The 23,750-nt window shown below is 39.2% G+C and overlaps 1 protein-coding gene across 20 annotated transcripts in view; it reads right to left on the reverse strand.

Moving 5' to 3' along the window:
* BAZ2B (bromodomain adjacent to zinc finger domain 2B) overlaps window positions 1-23,750 on the reverse strand; it is a 156,456-nt gene that overhangs the window by 117,907 nt on the left and 14,799 nt on the right. The gene's annotated exons all lie outside the window — the stretch shown is intronic.

A 23,750-nucleotide genomic window follows, 5' to 3' on the forward strand; every position in this document is an offset into this window, starting at 1 on the left:
TTTGGGGGTGGGGTGGGGGTGTTGTTGGTTTGTTTGGGGATTTTATCTTTACTGAACACTTTTTACAAAGAAAATGGGGGGGGGGGGGGGGGAATGGACATTTTTGCTCCAGAATTTTTCTACAGCATCACACTGATGGGAGCATAAAGCTCCCACTATCTCACAGTAGCTCAGTCAAGAAAACATGCTAATAAGTTTACATAACCAAAACTTCAGCCATCTACATAAGCAAGAACTTTTTTTACAGAGTTAGGTAAGCTACGTAACAATTTCAATGTAGGTAGGTAGTTACATCAACAACAGCCATAGTTTTTTAAATTTAGTTTTAAATTACAACCTGAAAATGTGTGGGCATTAACATCACCAAGTTTTTTATTTATTATGGCCACTACTGTCAAACTCTACTCCCAGGCCTGCCAGGAAAAAATAGGTATTCTCCCCTGTCAAAGGGCAGCCAGAAACAAATCACTCCTCAGAACAGTCAGTGGCAACATCATCAACCTACAGAGGAAAGGAATCACACTTGTTCTCCCAAGGAGAAATCAAAACATTACTGTTTTCCTTCTCTACCCTACTGCCATGCTTTACCACCACCAAAGAACTCCCCAACCTACTAGACCAGAAACAAACAGAAGCAATGGAAGGAGACATGACACAGTACCTACACCATTTAAAAAGTGAGAGCAAAGCTGCTTTTTTTTTTTTTTTTTTTTTTTTTTGGAGAGGAAAAGCTTAATAAAGCATGTATTTTGCTACACTCTCAAATATCCTGCTGGTTGGCTAGAACCCGGAACCACCCTTCGGAAAGCAGAAAATGAAGTTGTATTTCTTCTTCTAAGCTGGAAACATGGCATTTCCTGTATCAAATGAAGCTCAAGTACTTGCTACCTGTTATAATTTTGCACGTTATGTTCTACTTCTGACTACATCTATACCTGTGGCACCGCTAAGTTTTGGGGTTGGTATCAGTCCTGAAGGCATTGAATAGCCCACCAAAACCTGAACCTTGAGACAAATGTTAGAGCTTCAATACAGTTGAGAATAGTGAAAACATCTATTAAGGTTCCAGTGTGCCATCTGCAAGCAGTGATAATCAACTACCTTACCAGCAGGCAGAGCATACTGCACTGTCACAGCCCTGAATACTGTCCATTGAGAAGAAGTTGTTTCCCAAACCTCTAAGGATCCAACCACACTGGAATACAGCTGACTTGTTTCCCCATGGTAACAACACTACCAAAAGGGAAGACAAGACTTGGGAAGAAATCTTGAGTAGTAGATTCAGCCTGATGCCCTCTGACAATCTGTTGCTTCAACAAATCTCCTTTACCAGCCGCTGACTTCTTTATACTTTGCTCTGACTGGATGCAAGTATGTAAGCCAAGCCGTGGGGAAAGAGAGAGAAAGGGGATTTTTTTCATCTCTTCTCTATCTTAGTACATGGAAAGCATCACTTCTTGGAAAACCCTCTACAACTTAACTAGAAATCCAAAAAATTGTAAACAAAGCAGCTTCCACAAGAAACTGGAACAGGTACTTCAGAAATTGTAATGCAAAAGACTGCATGACTGCAAGTAAAAACAGGTGACAGCTTCAAAAACATGCTTTACTATGGCTCCAATACTTCATGGTCTGCGTATGTTAAGAACTATTTCCAGAGCAAAAAAAATTCAACATTAACCACATGCAGAAGCAAAGTAACTTCATACTGTCTCGAGTTATCTCACAGCTTCATACCACATGAACTACTTAAGATAGTAATGTAAAATGAGTTTCAACAAAGTACATTTGCATTTTCTTAGCTTTCTTTGACTAAAGACCTACTAAAGTCAGCCTTTAATCTGAAATGATGCAATAACCATTTCAGTCCACCTTCAAAACTCATACAAAACCTCAAGACTGCTGCCTGTGTAAGCTTTCAGTCTTCTATACTCTTGATACCCATGTTATTAGAGGTCATGTTCTATGTTCATTCCTACCTTCAATGCCTGTGTATGTAGAATACCTTTCCACAGGCAGTTGAGCCATGAAGTTGATTGCACCTCAGGGAAGGGGTAGGGATAGGAGGGCTGTGGAATCTAACCTTGGAAAGGGGAATGGAATATGAAATCAGAGTTTGAGACAGATAAGCACAAGTGTCAGGAAACGCCTGGGAGATGCGAGGATGAAAAACCAGGATAGGAAGGCATGCAAATGTGCAACACCACCAGCAGGTGCTGTGGAACCCGAACAAGGTAATTCCTTAATCCCTTTATTGAAACACTTAACAGAAATCCAGGAGCACAGTTGTCCATTAAAATATCATATGGTATGCAAATCATCCAGCATGAATATATGAGTATCACATACTTTCATTACACTAAAAAAGCCTGTATTCAGAAGGAAAATTTTAGTACTACATTCAAAACTACAGACAATAAAACCAGTACTAGTGTCAAATTAACCTAATGCAGTGGTCAAATGTTCTTCCTCCCAGACAGTGTCAACTGCGCAGTCAGTATTTTAGTGAAGGTCTAAATGTGTACACACAGACTTACCTACTATCTTTTGATGAGCCAAAACTAACTTCAGTTGGACAACTCTGTATTACACACAACTGACTGACCAACGTCCTGTGTATCTAAGACTCTTCAATGCAGGGAAAAAAGTGCATCTTGATGCAACTGCTGTAAACTTCATCAAATAAACTCAGTATTTAAGAACAAAAATAGACAAGTGTGATATATTTACAGGAGGACAAATCTTACATCCCATTTCTTGCTCAAGTAAACAAACAAATGCAAATACAATGCAACATGACAACGTGCATCATACACTGCCCTGGTTCCTTCTCCATATACTATATATATTTATAATAAACAAATCACCACGTTAATCAAAGACCATTGTCCATTCTTCACCAATAAAGAAAAGCATATTTATGCATGGTCTTGTATTACTGAGGTTGTTTATTCTCTTTGCAAAGACTAATGGCTTCATTGTTCAGAGTTTTATTTGCTTGCTGTAGAAAGCTATCTCAATACATTAGTAGTACTTGCCACAGTCAGTAAAGAAACGGTCCAAGGCCTCTAAACTAGGTATAGCAATTTTCCCTTTGAAAGTGGGAAGAAACTTACATGTTGATGACATCCCTCCCCCCAGACTCCACCTTCCTCAGCATCAAAGAAATATTACAAGCTCACATGCTGGAATGGATTGGAATCTGCCTCATGAGTTTTTCTTAAAAAATGGCACTTCTATACAGACATAGCTAACCTTCCCAATTACTCACTTTATTCTTAAAATAACTCTGTGATTTTTTTTATTTAAAAAACCCACAATAGGCACCAGTCAAAACCTCAGTCCCAGGAATTAGGTGTAATGTAGGCTGCAGGTATGTTTTGCACGTCTATCACAAGATTAAAATTAATGTTATACAAGGTGCATCCATTAGTAGAAGTAACTCTTCTTTATTTTAAATATACATTCCATTCCACAATGGTTACAGTATTTCCTTAAACACACCATCATGAAAGCAGAACGAATGGCTTAAAGTTGAGTCACTAAGTGTCATTTATTCATTTTGCTCCCATTCTGTTTCTGTAGGACTTCTGAATTGATCTCCCTTCATTACCTTGCCAAATCTCAGCCACACACTGTCTATTTCAATAACTGAATTTCACCTCCCTGTAACATGTCAACAAAACTACTGCTCCTTCTCTCACCTTACAGCAGATGCATAGGAGATACTTTTGTAACTTTAATCATTATTTTAAACACAGGGGATTTGACATCTGCTATCACCTGGACAACGCACATATCTCACACATTGAATTAGCTTGACTTTAAGTAATTTGAAGGTTACACAAGCAGAATTCTTATTTTCCCCTCTTTCCAGCAGCTTGTATTTGGTGCTCCCAAGAGAGTCAAAAGATGATTATCAGTGGTGCAATCAAATTATTTCACACTTTATTCTGGAAAATTGGAAATTATCAACCTGCTTTGCTTGAAAGAAATTACTCTCTACCCTCCCAGGTAAACACAGCTGTGCATTTCTTTCTAAAGGGAAGTAGCACTCAGTAGTATGATAATTTTTTGGTTAACATTCCAAGACCTAATTGGACACTTGCATATTACACACGAACACATGAGGAAGAGGTGGAGAAAAGTTAGAGGGCTTTAATATCACAAGTGAGACAATGTAAGAAACACACATAGTGCAGGGCACTGTGAAACCCTCACAGCCTGTGCCCTGTAAGCATAAACTGGGCTATCATACACCCAGTGGTCAGGCTGGTTTTGTATAAAATTTAATTGTAGCAAGACATCTACCTGATAAAATCAAGGGTAAAAGTGAAACAGATCTACCACACCACTTGATGGGTTCTGGGAGGCAAAAGACTCTCCTGTAAATGGATATATCCTCACTACAACCCCCACTATGTCTGTCGAACTCGTTTTCTGCCAACTTTAAGCTAAGCTAAACAATGCACACAAAACACAGTGCAGCTAATTGTCAAGTATTTACTTATTTTTCCTTCAGCCTGTGAGCAGCTGCATCTACACTGTCAGCAACACTTAAATTTAGCCAGTCCAAAGCTGGTTCAGGGTTCTGTGAGCTGCTTCCATTGCAAACACGCTAGCTCCCCAAAGCTTTCTACAAGTTTTCAGGAACCAGAATCTCCATCTTCAAAAAAAATTCCCTTAACCATTTATAAATTTGAACAGACAGTACTTCCATTTAACATATTCCTTTTTTCTTCCTCATCCCATTGCTTCTGGTTGCAACTCCTTCTAAACAAACGCTCTATTCAGACACTACCAACATCAGTCTGAACGTGCTGGTCACATGCTCAGGAGTTCAGTAACACTGCTCTTGAACAGCCAGTTTTAACGGAGACTGAGAGGTACCGCAGTAAAGCGACTTGTAGTCTATTTCACACACACACAGACACCCTCCAACACATCAGTTCACCTCACTCTTCACTCAGCCAAGCAAGCGTACAATCCAACATGAAAGAGGGGCAGGATGCAGCTAAAGCAATGGGACTGCTCCTCACCACAACATCTCAGCACAAGACCAAAGAAGGCACAATAGAAAATCGTACCAATTAAATGGAAGCAGTACAGACTCCCAATTGGTTTAAACTATTAGAAAAAGCAAGAATTTTTATCATTGCAACCAGAATGTACTTGATGGCCCAAATAAAGGAAGTACTCAGATGGAAACTATGGCACATCCTTTTCACAGCTGTGGGGTTTAATTACCTCACTAGATTATATCTGTCTACTGCACATTTCTACCATCACTTTACAACTTACTGACCAGTCCAACTCAACCATTGGTATGTACCAACTTATAACTAAAAGGCACATCTACTGTGGCAAATGTGATTCTGATTGTTACTTCCTCTGGAGTCCATCCTTATGGTTGCTTTACTCAGAATTGTATTTGCATTAGCTGACCATGTAGAGGTTTGCACTATAAAGAACAATTAACATATAAAAACTTTTTTAGAAGCAAGTTCAAGGAAGAACCCAAACTTCTATGTTAACTGAAGGTTTTTAAAAACAAACTGTAAAAGAAATGAAAACTCAACATAAACCATTACCTACAAAAAGACACAACTATTATTTTTAGGGCAAAACTTGGGAAAACGTAACTTAAAACTAGTGATTGTGAAGTTTCAAAAACTGTACTATTTGCTCTAGATATGTATATACCAAGACCGAAACGTTATAATTTTGCAATTAAAAACAAATGAAGCATCTACTTTTATAAATAATACATTCCTTGTGTATTGCAGTCGTTTTCTTCTCCCCGATCAAAAGCACACAGACTGGTACTGGCTCCAGCATCTTCCTGCAGTACAGGATAAACAGGTGCCTTAGGTACACAAATACTATACTAAGCAGAAAGCTAAGCTAAAACTCAACAGTAAAGATATGATTTGGGATTAATTTAAGGGAGTTAACACAAATACCAACTTCTCTGTCCAATTAAAAAAAAAAAAAATAGAAAGTACCACAGAATATTGTTTCAGACTAAATATTCTTTTCCTTGTCACAACTGCACATACACACAAACATGGAAATTTCAGGATTTACTATTTAATTGCACAGTAACGTACATTCTTGCAACTAGTTTCTTTTGCCTTTCAGTACCCACAGTTATTCCACTAACAAAGCCCAAGAGAAAAGCATTTTATGGTGGCTTATTTTTTAGATTTATTTTTAGAATTGATTATTGCAAAGCATGAAACAAGGTATCCTTAAACACAAACAAAATTCTAATGCAATTTGAAAATAAAAGGCCAGAAGCAGCCGACATTCCACACTCAATGCAGATAGGCAGAAGGTGAATATTTGAAAGAACAGAACATGTGGAGTGCCTGCAAAAGGAGATTCTGAACTTTCTTTTATATTTCCCAGTATCAACTCAGCACAGGCGGTGTCTCATTGGCTGCACTGTGCTACACAGACACACAGGTGTGATAACTGCATCTCATTGCAAGAATGGGACAGTTAATGTGGACAGGAAATGTTATGTTATTTTTTATTTTCAAGTTTCTTTGATAACTATGCAATGTTACTGTAACCTTATCTCTTTTCCAGCATTATTTCCTTATTGTGTACAAAGTAAAGAAAAAGGAAGTTTCCTGTCCTTGATATTAGCATATAAATGGAGCTAACTGAGGTTTGACCTAAGTGGGAAGACAGGGTGGGGTGAGTTCCCACCTTTGTTACTGTTATCACTTTGCGAGGTGTTTTTTTTAAAACAAGACTAGTATAACTGGTTTACATTCTGGCACTGGCAACTTCTCAATTAACTCAAAACTTAGAATCTGAAATCGCTGCAAATGCAGTAAAAACTGCACCATTTTCATAGAGCTGAGAGGCTCGCTCTTGACTGCAGTCTTCTTCTTTCTCCAATGCAAGCATCTTACAGAAGATATGCCTGTCTTGTTGAATTCGACTTAGTGCCCCTTCCAATTATATTGCAAAAAAAGGTTGAAGGAACATGAATTTTAAGCTACATTCTTCCAGGTTTTCATCAGTATTCAGGGCTTGTCGGCCCTGGAAGTTTACTGTGATGGGAAGGCTAACAAAGTTAAGGCACTATAAAAGACTGAAAAAGTGAGATAAGACAACTGTCAAACTTTTTCATACTTTGTTAACATTTACAACTACTATTCTTGAAAGGACAGAAAGGATACTTGATGAAATGGGGGCACTTTTTCTCTAAAGCTTACATAAATATTGTTTTTAAAATGAAGCAAGTTTCTCTGTGCAAGATGAGCCATGCCATTACAGACACTTTTCAAAGTCTTAGCAAAGAAGTCATTAGCGCCTATTAAAGACTAACACATGACAACCTGCTTCTTGGCAAACTCTTCTACCAAAACAGTCAAAAGCAAAAGAAAGGAGAATTCATGGCCCTAAAATAGACAACTTTAGGAAAGTGAGCCGATTTTAAAAAATTCACATATTTTTAGAAATATTTTTTAAAGGTTTTTATCTCTTTTGATGAACTAATAGGGATTAAGAACAAAAACTCAACTAAAAAAAATCTCCACTATGACAGTAGAGTTGAGAATATAAGCTTTATACAAATATATCATGTAGTTTCAGAAAATTTTTTATCTACCAAAGCAAAACTATCCATTATGATTTTGGAAACTACTAATAATTCAACAAGAGTTCAGTATTTCAGCAATGTGCACAGTAGTGCTAGCAAAGACTGGGCATCAGTTGGTATGAGGAATATTTAAGTACTAGAAATCAGATACTTCCCCTTAAGAGTTTGGATTCTGGGTTTAATTTGTTTTAAAGATTCATGTATTCAGGTTTTGCCTGCTTGCAATTCTTCTCTCGCCCCCTCCCATAAACCAGTGTACTAATACTAAAAGAGCACATGACTGGAGAAGACTTCCTGGATCGAATATACTTCCTTCCTATCCCACATGATACAACCCTCGTCATAACGGATCAGATGCCATCTTAAAATTTAGCTTCCTTCCCCCACCTTTATGTTCCTCAGGTTTTCAGCCTAAAATTGTTATCTATCAGCTTAACCCCGTTTGTTGAATCATACAATTTTTGTTCTCTTAACACTTTTTTCATGGAGTTTGTGGCCCAAGGAGGGGCAGGAGGAACAGGCAAGCTCTCATATTTTAATTTTAACTAAACCAGTCTTTAGTTCTTTCAAATCCTTCTGTAAGTCTCCAAATTACCCTTGGGATCCTAGTGTATCTTTTCACATATTTTAGTTTCAAGTTTCTTGAACATGAATAATCCTTCTGGAACAAAAAAGACAAACACTGTATTCCAGATGAGGCCTTATCAGGACATTCCAAATGCAACAAAGATTTAAGAGAATCATTAGAACCACTGCACAGAAGGCCTCCCATCCAGAGATGCCACATTTACCTCAGTAAAGTATTCAAGTACCCGCCAACAGAGAGATACAGCAGTCACATGCTCACTTGCTGCCAGGCAGAAATGTTTTGTTGGCTAAGGTCTTTACAGCTCTTGCTGTGCCTTCTAAACAGGAACAATGCAATTGGGGGGTGGCGGTGTAAGAAAAACCACACAATAATTTATCTTCAATATTATCAAGTTTCACTGGGTCTCTTCCACTCTTCACCTACATTAAACACAGTCCTGGAAGTGGCAGGAAACTAAGGCCTTTACCCACATCTTAACTTTGTAAAAAGATAATGAAGGTAAGAAACATTAATTCCATTTCACTGTACCAAGAAATCATCTTTTGAGCAGCAGAAAATGGGAGTTATCTATTTTTATGACAATTGTTTTAAACTCTGGAAGCCACATTTTTATTGTGAGTATGCTAGCACTCCTTTATGAAAGCAGAAGCCACGCAGACCCTTTGATCAAAGCACTGGGCAGACCATGCTTTTCTGTTGCAGAGGAAATTCAAGAGTTAGCCACTAGAACACTGCACGCAGGAACTATGAACTGGCCTTAAAACGCAAAACTAAGGCTTCTAGCCCACAGTTCCTCTATATTCTTTTACTTAAGTAATCTGATCTATGCATCTGGAGAATTCTCTCATATTCAATTCTCTGGGTACAGGGATCAACTTACAGAGAATCATATAATCATTCAGGTCAGAAAAGACCTTTAAGATTGTTAAGTCCAACTGTAAACCTAACACTGCCAAGCTCACCACTAAATCATGACCCTCAGCACCATATGTACAGGTCTAAATACCTCCAGGGACGGTGACTCAACCACATCCCTGGACAGCCTGTTCGAGTGCTTGACAACCCTTTCAGTGAAGAAATTTTTGCTAATATCCAATCTAAACCTCCCTGGCACAAGACTGTCTGATTATGATCAAGTAGACATCTTCTGGACACAGTCCTTATTCTCTGATTTGTTAACCTTCCCATTAAATCTTCATTAATTTGTTTGCTTGTCTACCCATTTTCAACTATTTTAAAAATATTACTAATTCTCATACTAGAATAATTATACAGCATCTGACTTCCAAATGCTGAAAATCTCTGTATACACTGTGTGAAGAACGAAGAGGATCTTCCTTTGTGCTTCTTCCTATTTCAGTGCAGCAGGCCACAAAAAGCTTAACTACTGATCTAAAGTCTGAGGCTTTATTTAGTTCAGTAGTATTGAAAAATAATTCAACTTCTAAGTCCTTTTTGCTTTTTTGAGGTAAAATGTGTCTGTGAAACATGCCAGTTTGTAGCACCATTATCCTCTCACTGAAGAGGAATCCAAGCTAAAATGCAAAAAAGTTCAGAATGCTGAAGTATGGGGGGTTTATTCACGTTGCTGACCATTTCACACAGCTTGACAAGGTGAGATTCCTAGACTCAGCTACTAAGAAAAAAAAATCCCTTTGGAAGAAACAAAAGCTGTCTGGATTGTCAAAGCTCTGTCAGCACATCACACAGTATTAGGCCATGAACCTTTCCACATCAGGACCTTTCACTGTTACGATGGATGAAAGCAATGATGTTAGCAATGACAAGAAGGTCTACATCATGATTAGGTCTTTTGATCAAGATTCAAGACTTACAAAAAAAATATCTTTTGGCAAAGCTTGTCTAAAAGTGCTAAAAGGTTTTTGCATCAATTAATTTTCATCGACTCCCACATTCTACACACATGATAGATTTTTTTTCTCTGACTCAGCACTTACAGGGATCAGCAAGCACACTTACGACTAAAAAGTGTCAGCCTTTCTATATAACCTCCCTGGTATGTCACTTCCATACATTTGATAAACAAGAATGATGTCAGGGCCATTCTCTAACAACTGGGGACATGCTGATTAACAACTCTACCATGCCAGTATAAACCAAAGTAAGGAACAGTCAGTAAAATCACAATACTGTTCCTCTTCCTGCCATCATCATCAATAGAATATGAAGAAAAAAAAAACAAACAAAAAACCCCAACGTGAAAAGAACTAAGTTCTTCTCCTAGCAAAAGAAGTGTCATTTCATCTTTTAACGTCTATTTTGCACTGAACAAGCAAAAGTCTGAGCATTACTGCATTAGAAGGGACTTAATATCTTCATCCTCTGTTTAAAAACTGACCACTACCTAGAGATCGCATACTTGTTCTACGATATTGTAAGCTCCAGCAAACAAAGGAGCAGCAAGACATGACTTCAGCATTCATGTAGCTGCTCCTGTCTGCCAAAAAGACACAGGAATTGTTTTGCATAGAGCCAGAAATCCCAGTCACAAACAAAACTTCACTGCATTCTGCGTGACTCTGGGAAACATGTACCATATTAAAAAAGCAAAAAGTCACACAGACACAAACCTAGCTGAGGAAAAGAGAGAAAAACAAGGCTGAAAGAGCCAGTCAAGGGAAGAAAATAAAAAATCAAACCTATGAGAAAGATTGAAAGGTGTTTGCTTTTTTTTTAAAAAATGAAAAAATTAATTTAACTAACTGAAAAACATAAACACAATGCAAATGAGAAGGGGGAAAAAATCATACAGGAATGAAGTGACAATTCTTTGTACAGGAATGAAGTAGTAATTCTCTGAATTAGTAGTATTATTATAGTTATTAGAATTGTTAACACAAATAGTTTAAAGTTCTTTTAACTGGACTCCCCAGTTCAGGAGAGACTGGGAACTACTGCAGAGTGTCCAGCGGAGAGCTATGAAGATGATAAGGGGACTGGAGGGCTATGAAGATAAGGGGACTGGACCATCTCCCTTACAAGGAAAGGCTGAGAGAGCTGGGGCTGTTCAGCCTGGAGAAGAGACGGTTGAGAGGGCAGCTTATCAATGTCTACAAGTATCTTAATGGTGAGTGCCAAGAGGACAGGGCCAGGCTCTTTTCAGTGGTGCCCATCGATAGGACAAGGAGGAAAGGCCACAAACTCCAACACAGGAAATTCCTGAATATGAGGAAGAACTTCTTCACTTTGAGGGTGACAGAGCACTGGAACAGGCTGCCCAGAGAGGCTGTGGAGTCTCCTTCTGCAGAGACATTCAAAACCCATCTGGATGCAATCCTTGTGCAATCTCCAGAGGTCCCTTCCAACCTCGACCACTCTGGGATTCTTTGATTAATTTCTGCAAATTCTCACCACTGACACAGGAACCTTTATTAGGCATGAGTTTACTATCACAGCCAGCACAAAACTGAGACATCATATTTAAAAGGGCAGTAAGTTACTTTTATTAATTCTCCAGCACTGAAATCTCATTTAAACAATACGCTATAAGGAGGTGTGAAATACAGGTTTGATTCCCAATTAAATTATATTGGGTACACAAAGCAAATACCAAGCCCTATTCTGAAAACTGTAAGAAGCTACTTCTTTCCATGTAAACTTATTCCCGGGTCCTTAAAAGAAAGTAGTTTGATCTTTAAACTCTGAAAGCTGGGCTCCCTCTGATGTGACAAACAGAAACAGCCTGTCTCCTCTCATAAAAGTAATCATGAGCTGGCAAGATAAAGCACTTTAACCAAATGAAATTGAAATTAACCAGTTATCCAGTATAGCTACATATAAACATCCTTTGCATCAGATCTTGTCTCTCTATATTTTCACATCAATGACAAAAACACTGCCCTGCCTGTTAGCAAAACCAATTAATCCAACTGGCAAATATATTTTATCTCCTACTCCTAAAAATTAACCAGACACGGAAATAAATTCTTACATACATGGTTTTCTGACACACTAGCAAGTATCTCATCGAATCATTCATAGAATCACAGAATGGTCTGTCGTTCCAACTCCCTGCCCCAGGCAGGGACAACCCCCCCGCTTCCCGCCCAGGCTGCTCCCCATCCAGCCTGGCCTGGAGCACTGCCAGGGATGGGGCACCCACAGCTGCTCTGGGCAGCCTCTCCCAATATCTCACCAGCCCCACAGGGAAGGATTTTCTTTCCTGATACTACTGTAAATCCACCTTACCAATCACCTGCCATTTAGAGCCTGAGATACCGTGGGAGAAAAGGACCACCCATATTGTGACACTGAAGAATTAATTCAGACCTAATGCAGAAGTAGTATTTTTGAGACAAACACAAGTACTTTTTACAGTTATTTGTAAATGTTCTCGTGATACATGTAAAAAATTATTTTTTGATATTAAATACATAAGAAATTACATCACCTGAAGCTAGTAGGACATAACAGTTTCATAAAACAGAAGTCACAAATGGAAATTAGGGGGGAGGCCTGTGTAATGCATCTGAAAGCTTACTCAGCAGAGGACTACCAGAACCCAAGAACAAAACCACTTCCAGAAAAACAATCTTGCACAATGCTAAGATCATACTATTTATCAATACATATATTTCATAGGCACGTCAGAAAAAACAATAATAGATTTAACAATAAGACTATTATAGAAATGGAGATAGCTTTTACCTACAAATATTTGTTAGGGAACAACCGTCTATTGGAATTTGAATTCACTCTTGCCCAAGGTAACACTATCTTCTTCAAACACAAATGTGTAACACTTTTAGGCACTAGAATGTTTTGCACACTGGAACTAACAGTCTCCATCTATCCACAAACCAAGTCAGCATAATACAACGTTCAAACACAAACACACCCCCTTCAGTAGGCCAAATACCTACAGTTCACAGCTCTTGCTTCTTCTTCCAAGATAACAATCACAGGCTCCTGCACTGGCATCTGTCATACAAAGCTGATCAGAGTAACATTTATTTTTCATATCACATAGTCCTTAGATAGCAATATCACATTCCCTCACCTGTATTTCACAATGCATACGCTTCAATTCTGTCCTTGACAATTATGTAGTATGCTGCTTTTATGCTACTACAGAAGCAGCACATACTCAAATCTGAGTTACACAGCCTTGTACTGGGAGATGTGATTAACAAATACCTAGTACTATTAAGATAACTAGCAGCAATATGTTAGGAAAATGTATCAAGATATGAAGGAGCTGTGATAACAAAATATCCCATCTGTGGTTCAAATATTCCATTCTCATTTAACAGTGCTTAGCAAAATACTTGATTTCAATTAAAACCCTTGTAATAAACTTTATAGGTTTGTATCACTCTACTAAATTTAGATTAGAACAATGCTCTCATTAACCACAGTGAAAATTACAAGATAATGGATCACACAGTATGTTTCCTAGATGTATAGTGAAGGCAGCATTACTTTTCGAAACAACCAAAATGGGGTTTGTTATTACAGGTTTATTTATTAAGTTACTTGTTTAGTTTCTGAAGTTTACTGCCTTACCAACAAAAGGCACTTAAGTTGGTAAACTGTATCTTATCATGGCAAAGAACAAAGGGAAAAATCTTCCTGATTTTCAAAATCATACTATGTTTACTTATTACCCTTTATGTTTTCATATTTCCAGAAATGGAGTGTGATTATTAAAAGGTAGCATTACAGCCACAAAGAAATTAAACTAATGAACATATTTTATCAAACAGTGACTTTAAAGTAACATATTACACTTGAACAATAAAAGGCTTCAAATTGGTCAACGTGCAAATATAAAAGCCTACATCACTTCACAGAAAAACAACAGTACTAATCTTTGGTTGTTTATCCCTTACTGTCAAAACACATGGCGTGAGCCATATGACAGGCATACCTAGCTGATTTATCATGTCACATGATAAGTACAGGTGTAAGACATGTTACCTGAAGAAAAAATTAAAAAAAACCCCACACATTGGTGTGTGAAGTCTGTTCCACAGAGCTTCCTAAACAACCCACTACAGAAAGTTCACTTCCATGAAGCTTAAAAGGCAAAACAGACCCTCCAACTGAGACTACCACACAAAATTCTGTAACAGAGAAGTCACGTTGCTCCCTGGTAGCATGCAGAATACAGGCACTGAGAAAGCCACCAACCAGACACAAGACAGCAGTCAGATGAACGAGTCATACACACTACAGGAGCACTGACAGTTATGCCACAACTATATTCCCAGTAAGAAGAAAGCATTTTCCTTCTCTCAAAGAGAAAATAAGTACTGTTTTAGTTTATGCCAATAGGGTCACTTATACCATGGCTCTGTAATGCCTGGTTAAGGAAAAAAGGCAGGTACAAGTGATTTACATTTAGTTGGACTTGGTAATTGCTTTATTATAAGCTTAGTAGCAAGTTCTTCAGTTCTGCCTTTGATGGCTTACTGCATGTATTTACATTGCCGAGTTCTTCCTTACCCAAAATGTGAGGAGATAGGGAGAAGGGTTGATTTTTCTTGTATTAAAATTAGCTCCTTTGTTTTTCCCTGAAAACCAACAATCATCTCCATTCAACTTTACCCACGCCTAAACAAAGACACAACTTTCTTGTCTGTAGCTCCATTCTGTCAACTTACAACATTTTTATTATTCTGAGGAAGAACAACAAAAAGAACTGAAGTTTAACCTGTAACAGTCAACGTTTCACTGTACTCACAGTTTATCACACAGTTACTAAGCTCACGTGTGTCGATGTTCTCTCATAACATGATGTAACACGATATAACAGCAGGACAAGAAAAGCCATTTTGTACTTTCCATGCATCAATTTCCTTAAGGCGCACTTTGAAGAAGGCCGCCTCCTCCCCTCTCAGGACATTGTGCTTTAACTGTCAAAACAGTACAAACTAAGAAATAGCAGAACAAAAGAAGTTATCTTTTTAAAGAACACATTGGGTAGACTGTATTTAATCCTCATGCATCTTACTCCAATGAAATTTAAAAGACCTCAGAATTTTAGAATACTTTACGTCAAGACCGTAGCAATATTCTACTCTTCTGGTCAAAACTTATGACTCTGCATGTGCTCCCAGCACCATTCTGACATAAAATCAATTTAAACAAGTCACCAAAACATTCTAAAATACAAATATTCTTATGGCAGAAAGAATTATGATAACTAGTTCAAAGAAACAGAAACTGCACACAGACATTTCTCTGTACTACTGGAAAACACAGTTCCATGATATTAATGAACAAAAAATACTGACAGCACTGCAGCACCAAAACAGACTACAAGACATCACTGGAAGTTGGAAGCTCAAAGTTAGCTAACAGTGTAACCTCCTACTAGTTAAAAGAAAATCAAGAATTAGGTAGGAGTGATGCACATTGCTGCTAGGAGTGCCAGTGTTTTTTTCTGTACTCCTCTTTCTCCTTTCCTATGAGCCACGTCTTGCTGAAGTGATGACGTAAATCTTGGCCACAGTGAATTACACACGCAGAAAATAAAGACTCTAGAAATAAGGAACTAGTGGTAGTCATAAATTTCTTACTTCAAACCATTCATATATATTAAATGCATTATCCTAGCATCATTCTAGTACAATAGCAGTGGCATGACCTCTGACAGTGATGGTAAACAGCAGCAAGAATTACTGCAAGCCTGAAGACTTTATTCATGGCTACCTATTGAAAGTAACTATAGCTTTGTGTTTCAGGTTATTTTCCTTCTGCTTCCCTACACATTCTGGGCAAAACTAAGCTTGCAAGTACTTTATTCTGATCTGGTTTTCAGGTTCAGGGTAAGAACACAGTTTTGACTCAGACTTCTGCTAAGACGAAGGTTGACAAGGCAACTTAGGAAACTGTAGAAGAAAGTTTTCTGCTCAGTGAATGAAGTGAGTGAAAGAAAGGGCACCAAAACCTGAGTGGAAGGGACTACTGCAGGGCATGATGGGGCAAGAGGCCACAAGCTAGCCAAAGTCCAAATATATATCAAGTGTGTCTTAACAGAGTATCATTCCCTTTTCATTTCCTAAAAGGCTGGATCTTGAGCTAAAGAATGAAACATCCACCACTATTTAGCACCAATTTAACTCTCCTACTAATGGAGTGCAAAGCACACCTAATAGGAGTATCAACAGAAATTCTAAGGGCAGTATTTAGAAACTGCTAAGTATCAAATAATATCTGAGTATCTCAGACAAAAAACATTAAAGCCATTTATTAATAATCCACTCTGGAATAGATTTATTAACAAACTACTTTTTCTTTAGAAAGAAAGATGGTCAAGATACACATTTGTTATAAAACTTAGCACACTTGCTTTCAGTTTGCGATCTACACACTCCTGCTAACCTGCTCCCTGACTGCTTCTTGATGGCCTATAAAAACTAACCAGGAAAGCAAGCAACAGGGAAGTTGAAAATCAATCATTCTGAGACCACACTCTTAAAGTTTAAAAGATGCAATTTCTGATTATGTCATTAGTTGCTATATGCAAAATATTCCATTTAAAACAAAAAGGGAGGGGGGCGATGATGACAGAACACAACTTGAATGTCTTGTTTAAATAACAAAGCTGCTCCAAGCCCTTTAAAATTTGTAGTCTTACACTTCTGCTGTTCAAAATTAGTTAAATTTCTACCAGTCTAATGGCACCTAACTTCTGTTAGCTAAGTCAAAGCATACTGAAACCAGTTTTTCAGCAATGATATGACTTCTTTTCTAACATCAACAGAAGTTAATTATTGCCACATGCATGAACCAGCGTGATTTATATTACAATAAAGTAGCCATTTGTGTAGGCTTTTTAATATCTGACAAACAGGTCATACTCTTGTTAGTCTAGTTTACAGTTTACAATATGGAAGTGAATCAGGTATTGTCTACTGCATAGTTGAAATCCAGTCCAAAGTATTTAAAAAAAAAAAAAAAAGAAAAAAACCCAAGCCTTCACTTGCTTTAAAAAAAAAAAAAATCACTGTACTTTTCAAAACCCTATGGTTTTCGTTTACATTTGACCAAATAAAATAGCAAGTCCTGCTTTTATTGATGAAACTGCAGTCAGCTGCCCATAATCTAACCATGTGCACAATCTGTTTCACAGGACACTGTTAAGCACACAGATTTTGGCTCTGAAAAATCCCCAACTAAAACGAGAGCTCTGGAACACTGTATATTATGTGCATGTGTTTCATAAAGGCAAGTTTTGATTTCACACATCAATGCAAATGTTTGTTCTCTCATGTAATACTGGAATGAAAAGATAACAACAAATATGAATGACTTGCATTACCATATCTGCACCCTCGGTAAGAAATACTTACATGTGAACATGGGAATGATTCTAAGGTATTTTCACTAACAGAAATAATTGGATTTCTTACTGCTTGTAGTTACATACGTTAACATCATTCTATCCATGTCACTTTAAAAGTGACCAACATTTTCTAATTGAAATCATACCAATTTTATTCTGAAAACATATTTTAAATCAAAAAGTAAACTTTAGCATCCAGTGTCCACATTCTATTATGCGCTGAACACATGTAAGAAGGTACCATGCAGGAGTTTTTTACTACAGGTTTCCTTATGTACATGCTACTTTTGAGATGGCAGAAAAAAATTCTCCTGTGAGCAGTATTCCTGTGATGAATCCTTGCGTTTTCCTACTGCCATAAACCAGATCTTCTCTGGGAAACACAAGTCCACTGCAACAACCCACCTGGCAAGCACAGTAATGACAGCAGAGATACACTTGCTGGACAGTGCGCACACACTGAGGAGTCTGAAAACTGCTTGGGGCAGGGGTGAAGTAATACTAATACTGCCTACCATTTCCTCAACTGGCAGGTCTAATCTGTGCATCTTCTTCAATACAGCGACTGATTTTCCCAAAAAACTGTAGAACTTTGAATGTCTAGCCTAGCTTCAATTATGACTAAAAATGAACAGCAAACAAGAGGTACTGCATGAAACAGACAGGCACATGGACAAACAGGTGAACAGACACAGTAGGATTTTACATCTGTTGACAACAGGTACTCAAAAGAGAACAAGCCATAATGTAACCTTCTATATGCATAATTAAGAGTAACAGAAGCATCACGGAAGCAGTTGAGTTTTATCAGACATTACTTGTACCATTTCATAAACACTGAGTTCAAGCTCTGTTTATAATCAAGCATGTGAATACAAGTTAATCTGCAGCTCCGACACTAACAAGGCTCTGGGTCCATGACAATAACTATTTAAGGAGACTCAAAACCCTGCATTATGTAGAATCAGTATTCGAAAGCATATTTCATTTTAACTAATGCCATTTTGTACATCACAGGCAGCTTTTTAGTTGTTACCTCACATCATCACGATGTGAATAGTGTACATGCACCAAAGCTAAACTTTTAAGTACAGAACACTACCATATTGAAAAGTGTATCATACTGGATCAGCAGCCACATAAAACTTCCCTTCTTTCTCTAACCATTATGTCTAGAAAAAGTAGTTATGTTTAAAAAACAGAAGTGCAAAAACTTGGAATCTTCCAGAGAAAAACAGCCAAGGTTTTTTACAGCCTACATTCTTCTGACTACTTGATTAAGAGGAAGTGGGGTAAAACATTTTTCATAGTAAAGAAAGTATCAATGAGATGAGAAGACAGCTGAAATCTGGTAAATAATTTTTTATTAAAAAAAGCATATATACTTAGGTTTTGAAGAGAAAAAAGAAACCAAATTACTAAAAGGTATTAAAATAGCATTAATGTTACTAAAGAAATCATTAAAAGCGCCCAGCCACCAACTAAATTAAAGTTGAGACTCTACAAAACAATTTTACATGATAAGCTCCTTTAAATGGCAATAGGTCAATACCTATTTATGAATGCAGGCACACTTAGATCTATTCAGGATTAATATGTATTTACTTAATTTAACTGCATCTGAGTTATGATACATGCCCTACATGTAATGGTAAACTTCTGTAGTGGGGTCACTACAGATACATGTGATGCTTAAATATTTTTCCAGCAGATACAGGCCCCAACTGAAGGAATGCAAGTGACAAGGAAACATGCACCTTAACAGAACCACAGAACCGATCACTTCAGCTGGAAAAGGCCCTTAAGATCACTGAGTTCAACCATTAATCTAACACTGCCAAGCCCACCACTAAACCATGTCCCTCAGCACCACAGCTACACGTCTTTTAAATACCCCCAGGGATGGTGACCCCACCACCCCCTGGGCAGCCTGTCCCAGTGCCTGACCACCCTTTCCATGAAGAAATGTTCCCCAGTGCCCAGTCTGACCCTGCCCCGGTGCACTTGAGGCCGTTCCCTCTGGTCCTGTCGCTTGTTACCTGGGAGCAGAGCCCGACCCCCCTGGCTGCAGCCCCCTTCCAGGGAGCTGTAGGGAGCGATCAGGGCCCCCCTGAGCCCCCTCCTCTCCAGGCTGAACCCCCCAGCTCCCCCCATCAGGCTCGTGCCCCGTTTTCTCTGGACGTGCTCCAGCACCTCAGTGTCCTTCTTGCGGGGGGGCTGGCCCAATACTGAAGCCAGGATTCAAGGTGGTGGGGCCTCACCAGTGCCGAGTACAGGGGAACCATCACCGCTGCCCTGGTCCTGCTGGCCACACTGTTTCTGACACAAGCTGGGATGCTGTTGGCCACTGGGCATGCTGCCGGCTCATGTTCAGCCGGCCATCAGCCATCACCCCCTGGTCCTTTCCTGGCAGGCAGCTTTCTAGCCGCCCTCCCCCAGCCTGTAGTGTTGTGGGGAGTTGGTGTGACCCCAATGCAGGACCTGGCGCACAGCCCTGGTGAATCTCATACCGTTGGCCTCGGCCCATCGGTCCAGCCTACCCAGACCCCTCTGCAGAGCCCTCCAGCACATCCGCAGTCCCATCCAGCTTAGAGTCATCTGAAAACTTACTGAGGCTGCACTCGATCCCCTCACCCAGATCACTGATAAAGATACCGAACAGCACCGGCCCCAGCACTGAGCCCTGGCGAACACCACGTGTGCCCAGCACCAGCAGGATGTAAACCCCATCCACCACCACTCTTTGGGTTCAGCCGTCAGCCAGTTTGTCACCCAGCGCAGAGCGCACCCATGCCATGCACAGCCAGTTTCTCCAGAGGAATGCAGTGGCAGCTGGTGTCGAAGACTTTATTAAAGCCTATGTAAACAACACCCACAGCCTTTCCCTCACCCACTAGAGTGGGTCACCTTCTCATAGGACTCGGGTTTGTCAAGCAGGACCTGCCTTTCAGAAACGCGTGCTGGCTGGGCCTGATCACCTGGCTGTCCTGCATGTGCCATGTGACGGCACTCAGGATGACCTGCTCCATAACCTTCCCTGGCACCCAGGTCAGCCCGACAGGCCTGCAGCTCCCCGGATCCTCCTTCCTGCCCTCCTTGTACATGAGCGGCACACTGGCTAACCCCGCCGCCCCCGTCAGCTGGGACCTCCCCGGCAAGCCAGGGCTGCTGATCAGGGATGGGGAACAGCTTGGGGCGCGCAGCCACCAGCTGCCTCAGCACCCTTGGGTGGATCCATCCGGCCCCACAGACTCGGGTGTGTCTCAGTGGTGTAGCAGGTTGCTACGCTGACCATTGCCCTTGGACTGTGGGTGCCTCACGGTACCCCCGCCCTGGTCTTCCAGCACAGGGGACTCGGTACCTGGAGAGCAACTGGTCTTACTGTTAAAGGCTGAAGCAAAGAAGGCATGAAGCACCTCAGCTTTGTCCTCGTCCTTTGTCACTATGTTTCCCCCACATCCAGTAAAGGATGGAGAGACTCCTTAGCCCTCCATTTGTTGCTAATGCATTTACAGAGAGGCTCCTTCGCCCTCGGTTTGTTGTTAATGCATTTATAGAAACACTTTCTATTGTCTTTTGTGGCAGTAGTCAGATTAAGTTCTAGTTGGGCTTTGGCCCTTCTAATTTTCTCCCTGCGTGACATCATGACATCCTTGCAGCTCTTCTGAGTTGCCTGCCCTTTCTTTCCAAGGTTGTAAGCTCTCCTTTTCCCAGTTGCAGCCAAAGCTCTCTGTTCAGCCAGGCTGGTCGTCTCCCCCCACCAGCTCATCCTTATGCACTCAGGGCCGTGCAGGCCTGTTCCTGTGCCTTTCAGCTTTCCTTCCCGGAGGATGCCCAGCCTTCCCGGAGCCCTGGGCCCGTCGGGACTGCTGCCCAAGGGACTCTGGCCAGAGCCTGCCCTCTGGGTGCCCCGGGTGGCAGTTCTGTTGGCCCCTCCTTACTTCTCCAAGAATCACTCTCTGTGGTTTTGTGATCACTGTGCCCAGGTTGGCCTCCAACCACATCCCCCAGCAGTCCTTCTCTGCTCACAAGCGGCAGGTCCCATGGGCACCTTCACTAGTTTATCTACTTTAGTGAAACACAATCTGGGAATAAATGCATACCTTCTTGTTGAATCAAGGTTTATAAGCAATGTTTACCCAGTATATTAATAAGCACACGGATCTGCTCATTTTCACTTAACAGTTCTCTGAAGTAGATAACGTTTACTTCAACTGGATACATTCCATTCAGAGAATAAACATATCCAACAAACTGGAGGCCTTCATTTTCACACTATATATGAATTGGAGATAAACTTAAGCTCATGAGCAGGCTGAACTTGTTTAATTTAGCCTAACCAAAATAAGACACTTCCTTGTAAGTAACTACAATCCAAGAAGTTCCTCTAAAAATATCATTGTTATATCAAAGTCACAAACCTTCCTCTTAAGAAAGCAAACAAACTAAAAGCTTTGTTGCACTTGAGCAAAATGTATTTCAACACTTTAGAATATTACCCATCTGTAACATACAAACTTTCAAATTCCTAGCAGCGCTATTTCTTTTATTCTTGTAATGAAAGTTAAACGCAGTATATCCATGTATGGAATGGCCAATCCTAACAGTTAAGTCTTTTGTGGCAATTAATGCACTCTGGCTTCTGTGTTACAAAATAATGTTGTACACTATTTGGAGTGATGTCATCGCCAAGTATAATTCTAAGATATTCTTTTAAAAGCTGTATTTCAGAGAGCAATTACTCCACCAAATACTCTGCTTATTAGTACTATGTTGTTCACATCGATAGCACTGATAGGTTACCTGCTATACTCAAAAAGAGATAAAAACCAAGTAACATGTTTACACGAGTTTCTGATGTGCTTTTAATCTTCTCTCAGGGGTGATCCAAAAGGTAAACAAGCTGAGAACTGTATGTAGCAGGTGGCCTCTTTTAGCCTTTTTTTATGTACAAGTTACAGCAGGTCTTCTCTAAACCAGATGCAAACTCTTATGCCTCAACTACTGTAAGCCCCACAGGACAGCAGTAGTTTCAACATCTTTATTCATTACTCCAGCCAAACACATTAGCTCAAGTTTAACTGCCATTTACTCACAATACTGTGTGAAATCTTTAGGACAGGACATTTTTCATTTCCTTTTAATATAATAATACCAACACCATACTCTGAGTTGACACCTGCCGAGGTTTGCCTTTTTTTTTTTTAGATCATAATTCACAAGAAATCAGTACTTTTTATGTAACAGTTTTGTTGTTTACCACACTGCTATCATAATTTTTTCCCAATGAAAAGAATGAACTTGTACTGGCCAAGGAACTAACCTATTTATGCACCTTATGTTTCACCAGTAGTTTCACATTACTTCCATTCGTAAAATTCTGGTCAACACAGAAGACCTTTTCAGAAAGCTCATAAAAACATATTTAAAATACATCCAAGAAAAAAAAAAAAAGTGCTGCTTGTACATAAAGATTAAAACCTCTTTTTAAACACAGTTCTAACAACATGCTGCAAAGCCTTGCTCAAAATTCTCTTCTGTTGAAAAATTTCATGCCAGCACCTCCAACATTGTTTCAGATGGCTTGGGGACTTTAACACTTGTAAAGCAAATTCAGAATTCAAAGTTTACAGTAGAACTGGATTTTCTAGTTATTTTTTTACTATGTGCCTTAATTTCTACCCTTAATATGTGAATTGTTACATCTTAGCTATGATACACATTATGCACACGCTGAAAACGTTGCATTTTGCAATTCTGTGGTCCAAATATTTAAATGTTTATATATGCTACTACACAAACACCTACACACTATCCAGAGCTTTAATAAACTTTCTAAAACTGAAGCAGCAGTTCCAGTCACCAGAGAAATATTCAAATATAATAACAACTATACAAGTGACTCAGTCTATAGCTTCAAAATGTCCTCTTAAACAAGAGAAATAATTTAAAAAAAAAAATCTACAATAGAACAATGTAGTCAGGACTTTAGGAATTATTAAAATTAGTCTAGGATTAACAGGTGAGGCATATAAGAATTTAGTCCATGGCTGAAATTTTACTAAATCATTTACTAAAACATTTACTAAATCAGTGACTAAAACGCATCTATGAAAACATGCACTATGTTCAAATTGTTCCTTTTCAGTATTCAATGGAAACATACACAATTTAAGACAATATATTTATGTATCAAATCCTGAAATCACTTGTCAAATCAAAAAATGAAG

Source organism: Falco cherrug, chromosome 8, assembly GCF_023634085.1.
Source record: "Falco cherrug isolate bFalChe1 chromosome 8, bFalChe1.pri, whole genome shotgun sequence".
In the NCBI taxonomy this organism is placed as follows: Eukaryota; Metazoa; Chordata; class Aves; order Falconiformes; family Falconidae; genus Falco; species Falco cherrug.